Here is a 7,777-nt window from a genome sequence, read left to right as displayed (position 1 = left end):
GCGCGCAGCGGCCCAGGCACCGGTGAGTGGGTGCGGACTGCGGGCCGGGCTTGGGGGCGGTGGGCGGAGGTGGTTAGTTTCTTGTCAGTTGTCCTAATTATGGGCTGGACTGGGAGGCTCCGAGGACCAAGCAGAGCGAGCACAGTTCGGGTCCGCGCCCGTCCCGAGCTGGCCACCCTTCCCCAAATCAGGTGAGAGGCGCGTCTGGGTTGGGAGGGTACAATTTGAGCTTGTTTGCTTGCGTACCCTCCAAATGTCATTCCGATTTGACCAAACTCTTTCGAGTACAAGGGAGAAATCTGCAAAAATGGGATGAAACCAAGTAAACTCTCTTCCGGAGGCTTTAGCTAACTCCTGTCTCTTAACCCTGACCTGAATGGAAGCGGTATGACTCCCCCGGGCGTCCATTTATTTTAAAGTTGTGCTACTTCTAGGGCGAAATTGCAGAGATCTCCACACTCCCCTCTGCTTCCCAGGAGATGCCCTTGCCCTGCTCATGTACCTTCCGCCTCCCTGCAAACCCTACCGACGGGTCCTTGGCACAGCACGCCGCCCACCCTGGGGTAAACTCTCCCACCTTCAGATTTCCTCAGGTGCCCTTTGATTCATCAAATTGGGAAAGGAAGAAGCCCGGGCGTCTCCACACCTTAATCCCCATGGCTAGAGGCCAGTGGTTCTCAACCTTGGCTGCACATTAGAATCACCTAGGAATCTTTTTAAAATCCTGATTTCTGGGCCTCATCCTCCGGAAATTCTGTTTCTTTGTTATGGGGTGGGGCCACAACATTAGTAACAAAGAAACAGAATTTCCGGAGGATGAGGCCCAGAAATCAGGATTTTAAAAAGATTCCCAGGTGATTCTAATGTGCAGCCAAGGTTGAGAACCACTGGCCTAGAGGCCAATGCACATTTGTAACTGAGTCGGGCTTTTAGAAGCAGCTCTTGCTGGCTCCTTTCCTCCACTCCACCTGCCTGTTTAGTGCTCCACTCTCCAATTATCTTAACCATCCAGCCTGATCTCTCCACAGTGCCAGCCTGCTGAGGGGTCCAGAAGACCTCAGCAAGTCTTTCCCAAACTGTCTCCTGCTGCCCCTTTGTCTTTGGGCAGCTTTAGAGTCCTGGCTATTAAATCCATCTGCGACATCTTTACCAAATCTCGGTTTGCTGATGGCCTCATAAACATCAAAACCCATTACCACACCCAGAAGCCCTCCCTCTTGGTGAAAGTCTGGGTGCTCTCTTTCCCCTGGGATCACTTTCAGGACTTAGCTACATTTATTTCTAGTGTCATTCCAGAAGGAGAAAGGAACAGTGAGGGAGGCTAAAAATCTGGCACCTTGCTGTTCCATGTTTATAACTTAGCAGAACAACTTGCACCTCCTCCTGAAGGTGCCTCATCCCCAACATGTCTCTCTTGGTGGTTATTACCTGAGGGATCTGGGCCCAAGGCATTTGCTCCCCTTAACATAAGCTGTAACCCCTTGCAATCTTCTCTAAAAGATTCACCTGTTCCTCTGGTCTCTGTAGTGTTTCCCTAGCTCTAAAGGCCCTGTGGGTAATCCCTCCTCAGGTGCTCTGGATGCCACTCCCCTTCCTGGCAGAGAGTGCAGGGCAGGGAAGCCTGGGAGCAGGGAAGAGACTCCTTCTTAACTAGCTGTGATATTTCACAGCTCTGAACCTCAAGTCTCTGCACTTAAGTTTCCCTCCACTAATAAAAGCCTTTGATTCCTTTTGTTTCTTATTTATTGTTTGAAGATACGGATAAGTCTAAAATAATTACCTTTTTAGCCCATATTTGGCATTTTAAAAACTGTCAAAATAACTCACCTGATAAGTTACCTGCTCTGGGAAATCAGTAGGTCTTTCTTTGCTGGCTCTGTGTCCATCCCACAACTTATGGCTGGCAGTTCCTATAACCTGACCTGAGACTCTGGAGTGGCCCCAAGTCACTAGGCCTCAACATTTGCTAAAGGCAAGTGATTACTAGAGTTATGTGTGTTGTCTATTCTGTCTCTCCCTTCTTGTCTGACATCATTGGTCTTTGTGCCCATCATGAGGCCTTGATTTCTGGTTCAACTCTTCTTTGTCCTTGAAATGAATCAGCTGCTCCATCATCCAACACCGATGAAAACTGGTTTCTTCCATTGGTTCCACTGGTGCCAAATAAGATTCAACTTCTTTGTGAGTTAGAAAGTGTCTTCCAGTCATTGTTGCTTTGGCCGTGCTCCCCATCCTGAGAGCTCTGAGTTTAAATATTTTCTGTACTTTTGAGCCTGGTTCAGTGTTCAAAAAAGGACAGAACTGTGGATTGCTTGGTTTTCTTATTTTGGCTGTTTTTCTAGTTTGAGGTAAGAATTGTATGAGTGTACATGATTTGGGGGTTTTGCTCCTGCATATACTGTTATTCTTACTATGATTAATTATTTGCCCTATGCTCATGGGAAAATAATTAAAGGAAATTTAATTTGCTGCTTACCCAAAGGCCAGATAAAATACCATTTGAAACTCATAGTTTAAATGCATGATGTATGTCCCCTACAGTTTTGTCTGTGTTTTCACAGTGTTCTTTTCAAGCGGCCGCCTGAGAGTTGCTGTATTTTGCTTTCAAATTTGCTTCAGGGAACAATCAAGTCCCATCACACTTGCATGTTTGGGCTGCCCAGTGCAGGCTCCCGGTCCTTCTTTCCACGCTCATTCGTGTACCTAGTCCTTTCCCTATTCTTCATGACTCGGAATGCCAGAGAATCTTCCATATAGGTTAGCAAATTAAGAATTTTATTCAGAAGTTTGAAGTAAATCCAAGAGTTGAGAGGATTAAAAAGCTGTCTTGAAGACACAGTGTGGCAATAAACAAATCAGAGCCAGAGTAACAACATTAGACAAAGTATCCAGGTCAGGTTAGGAATGCTTTTCTCCCTTGTTCACTCTACAAATCAACTTTTAAACCCATCGCCATTGGAAAGTGCTCATTCTTCTTCTTCAGAATAGGCTTCTCTTTCAAAATTGCCTAAAGTCAGCAGATTACATGATTCGTATTTCTTCTCACTAGGTGCTTATTCAAAGTCTAATAAAACTTCCATAAGCAAAAGTAAATTTTATTTCATTTTCAGTCTAAATTTAGTTATTACTTTATATTTTCTATTTTATTCATGATATGAATTTGTCCTACCAAAAATCAACTCTTCGATGGCTTAATATATAAGCCAACTTAAATCAAGGAGTATCTAAAAGGATTTAAGGTAATATTGAACTAATGTGGCAACTGAGTGCCATCATCCTACTAAAGCTCTAAAATATGTTTCAATCACACTAAAAAAAAATCTAAAGAGCTATTAATTTGCTAGATGTGTCATTAGTTAGTGATTACTTAAGTAGCAAATTTGACGATTGGAAATAGAAAGCAGTATATATTTAGAATAGTCATGGAAATGACAAGTGAATCTTGCTCTTAGCTCTGGTTGTATTCACATTAAAGTTTTGCTATTTGATTTTTATTCTCTTCACAGTAGATGTCCATAGGGGAAAAATTCCCTTGTGTATGAAAACCAAATTGTCTTTCAAAATATTTCACTAACAGAGAATTCACTATATACTATAAACACTGTAGGACTGTTTATTTTACATTATTCTTATAACTCAATTTAGAAGCTTTTTTTTCTTTTGTTTGGTTTCTAAAATAGGTGTATCATCTAAATATCTTAAGCAGAAATAAATATCTAGAATCAGCCAATTCTTGTACCCAAGAATACTTTAAATTGTATTGCTAGTCTCATGTTTAATTTTCTAACATTTACAAGTTTGGAAAATGGGTAAGAAATGCATATGCTTTGTTCTTTATAATCTCATTTGCCTTCATATTTCAGGACCCAATTCTAGATGTCTGTAAAATTTTAAATCATAGAATTAATAATCATTTAGTTTGTGTCAATTCTTATGTGATTTCTAATTCATTTTATACATATACTAGAGGCCTGTTGCACGAAAAGATTGGTGCAATAGGCCTTCCCTTCCCCTGGCTGCTGGCACCGGTTTTCCTCTGGCACAGGTGACCCAGGCCTTCGCTCTGGCCGGAGCCGCCTTCAGTCTTCACTCCTCCGCTTCGCGCCTACATATGCAAATTAACCGCCATCTTTGTTGGAGGTTAATTTGCATATCTCACTGATTAGCCAATGGGAGGCGTAGTGAAGGTACAGTCAATTACCAAGTTTGTCTATTATTAGATAGGATACATTGCTTTGTTCCTTCATCAGATGATGTGAAAATCTTATTTAGATCAGTGTATTTAGTACTTTGAATGGTTAACTTCAGAGTAAAAGTATTTGAGAATTACATATATGGTATACACTCTTAAAGGGAGTTTATGATTGCTAATTCGCTCTTTAAGCTTTCTTTATATATTTCCCATTACATATTAATCAAAGTCCTCTTATCTACCTTGGAAAATGAAGAATTTCATCTATGAAATGTATCAACTATAGTATCAACAATTGAAGATACTTACAGAGGAATACTGTGAATCTAGTGATATTAAGCCCTAAAGTCAACTATAGTATCAACAATTGAAGATACTTACAGAGGGAATACTGTGAATCTAGTGATATTAAGCCCTAAAGACACACCAAAGTAGAAAAATGATCTTTGTCCTAGAAAAATGTTATTCAAGCTAAGTACATATTTAGATACGGGTTTCTTTAATCATCTCAGTACCACTGGGGTAGGAAGCCATTTAAAAACAACTCTCCTCCTGTCCACCTATCAGACCAGGTGGAATGTTTAATGTGGTCACATAGTTTGATTCTGTCACTTCCAAGATAACCGCAACAGCCTTCCCCTCCCATGGGATTATGACTCATTTGACAGTATGGACCACATGTCATATGTTGACCAAATATCCTTGTATTCTATTACTAAGTGCTCCACAATCACTTGCTTACTCTTTGTTGTTTCTTTATTTTCTGCTAAAGCTACAGAAAATGTTAAACACTTTTTTTTAGATCCCTGTATTTTAGAAGAGAAATGTTAGAAACCATTTTTCTAATCTAATTTAAGTACATTATCCTGCATTATCCTGCTAATGACTTAAAATTGATGATTCTTACTAATTTGGGAATCAATATTAATTCCATTTTTTAGTCTTAAGCTGCAATGGCAAGGAGCAAGTAGAGGAAAGAATAAGAAAAAGAGAAATGAAGAAGAATAAAACGTTGATATAGTTCTAAAAGTGTTAGGGAACAAGTAAAGCAAATATATTACAATCACTTGGGGAGCATTTTAACTTGAATACATGTCTGCATTTCCTTTCTGCCACTTCCCTCTCTTCCTCTTTGAGAACCACTGAATCACAGTTTAGGGAGCAACCATCCATAATTGCCTCAGGTGTCAAGGTCCTCAGACCAGCATCATGGACATCACCTAGGGGCTTGTTAAAGATACAGAATCTCAGACCCCACCTGGACCCATTGAATAAAAATCTGCATTTTAACAAGATCCCCAAGTAATTCAAATGCACATTAAGTTAGAGAAGCACAACAACAACCTATGACTTGTTCACCTACAGCAGCGGTTCTCAACCTGTGGGTCGCGACCCCTTTGGGGGTCGAACGACCCTTTTACAGGGGTCGCCTAAGACCATCGGAAAACACATATATAATTACATATTGTTTTTGTGATTAATCACTATGCTTTAATTATGTTCAATTTGTAACAATGAAAATACATCCTGCATATCAGATATTTACATTACAATTCATAACAGTAGCAAAATTACTACTTCAGTTATGAAGTAGCAATGAAATAATTTTATGGTTGGGGGTCACCACAACATGAGAAACTGTATTAAAGGGTCGCGGCATTAGGAAGGTTGAGAACCACTGACCTAGAGGTTATTTTCTTGGTTTTTAAATAAACATTTTAAAGAAAGCCATTAGCACGTATAATGTGCCAAACACAGTGTTCAGTCTTTTTTAAATATTTTTTATTTAATCCTCACAACATCTCTATGAAATATCCACTGCTTTATCCTCACTTTGTACATTAGCATTCTGAGTAATAAGATAAGTAGCTCACCCAAATGCAGTAACTGGTAGATTCAATATTTAAACACAGGGATTCTGATTGCTGTGCTCTTAGGTGCCACCCCCACTGTATATTCTACACTCGGCTGCCTGCTTTTTAAGCCAACTAATTATTTGAGAATTTATTTAAAGTTACGATGTGAAATCAGGTTCTGTTTCCATCGTGGGAAAAAGAAGATCTATTTCATTTTAGTTGTAACATTTGTCTGTCATCTTACATTTAAGTACAATAATGAAGTCTAGAAATTCCTTCTTTAGTTGGGAAATAAATACTAAAACTATGGCAGCCCATTTTAAACTTAAGGTTTGTTATCTCTATTTTTTCTCATAACTTAAGTTTGCTGTTTTTACCTTTTGGTGTTTTGATGGTATGAAAAAAAGTTCTCTCTTGAATTGAACATGTCATTCCTTACATAAACTGTTCATTCCAATCAAATTACATATCATTCTTTCAGCTTTTAATGTAAACACTTTTATACAAGCAATTGTTTACAAAACTGTAGTTGAAATAGTTACTAACCAGTCAGTCTACAAGCTAGTGCTAACTTATTTTAAGGCAGTGACTCCACAAATGCTTCCGCCTCTGAATGCTTTCTCCCAGGCATGTCAATTCTCCGACAGCTGTCAGTAGATCTGGCCCGATGTCTGTTGTTTTGACAGGTAATCATTGATGTTGCTCAAAAGACTGAGGTGAGTCTGGGTTCCTTGTGATCATAGTTGAGAGGAGGGATATGTCATCAGGACTGAGCAGACACAGTTTTCTCAGTCATGAAGGGACATATCCTTGGGAGACAGAATTTCACTAGCTGCTTGGATCTGGAACTTTAGATGTACAGGCAGCACTAATGGTAAATCATCTAACTTGTAAGTTACTGGTTAAGTCAAAATCCCGGGGAAGTAGTGTCCAGGAGACAGCCTGCACATAGCAGGCAGTTCTCTTAGTGCTGACAAATTACACAGTGCAGTGATCCTCTTATGACCCTTTAGAGTCCTGCTCATCTCACTAAGCCCAAATATTTGTGACTGTGGCTGAATATAATATACACCAGTTTTTTTCTAAATAAATGGGAAAAATATCATTATCATTTCTTCCAATAAACTTCATACATTTATAAGTTTATCATCACATATACTTTCTTCACATTTAGACCCAAATTATTCTTGCTATCCAATTCAATTGCGTTGTACAAACTTCTAAATCTACGTGGTTTGCCCCTAGAACAAGAATATTCCATTACCTCAGCTTTAATAATCTAACTCTTTCCAATCAAATGATGTCACTTCACATTAAAGATGTTATACTATGATGTCTCTCGGCCCTTAACTTTCACACAATTAATTGCTGCCATCTGATCAGGAATGAAAATGAATCTGATATGATTGCTATGTAGTGATTTCCTGAATGTGTCCTGGCCTCTGATCTACTAAGTCAGGGGTCCTCAAACTACGGCCCGCGGGCCACATGCAAATACAAATATTGTATTTGTTCCCGTTTTGTTTTTTTACTTCAAAATAAGATATGTGCAGTGTGCATAGGAATTTGTTCATAGTTTTTTTTTAAACTATAGTCCGGCCCTCCAACGGTCTGAGGGACAGTGAACTGGTCCCCTGTTTAAAAAGTTTGAGGACCCCTGTACTAAGTTAACAGAAGATATTTCTGAGAGAAACACAAATCTATTTATATTTTTTAAAATTCCCATTAG

General features: G+C 39.3%; 1 protein-coding gene across 2 annotated transcripts in view; it reads left to right on the top strand.

The window, feature by feature from the left end:
* Positions 1–7,777, top strand: part of AGTR1 (angiotensin II receptor, type 1) — a 47,928-nt gene continuing 40,151 nt past the window's right edge. For both annotated transcript variants that reach the window (XM_014537462.1, XM_005863489.2), the window contains exon 1: positions 1–22. The gene's annotated coding sequence lies outside the window, so the exon portion shown is untranslated. The remainder of the gene's footprint in view (positions 23–7,777) is intronic.

The sequence above is a fragment of the Myotis brandtii genome, unplaced genomic scaffold, assembly GCF_000412655.1.
Source record: "Myotis brandtii unplaced genomic scaffold, ASM41265v1 scaffold179, whole genome shotgun sequence".
NCBI lineage: Eukaryota > Metazoa > Chordata > Mammalia > Chiroptera > Vespertilionidae > Myotis > Myotis brandtii.
This window is presented reverse-complemented; position numbering and strand designations above follow the sequence as displayed.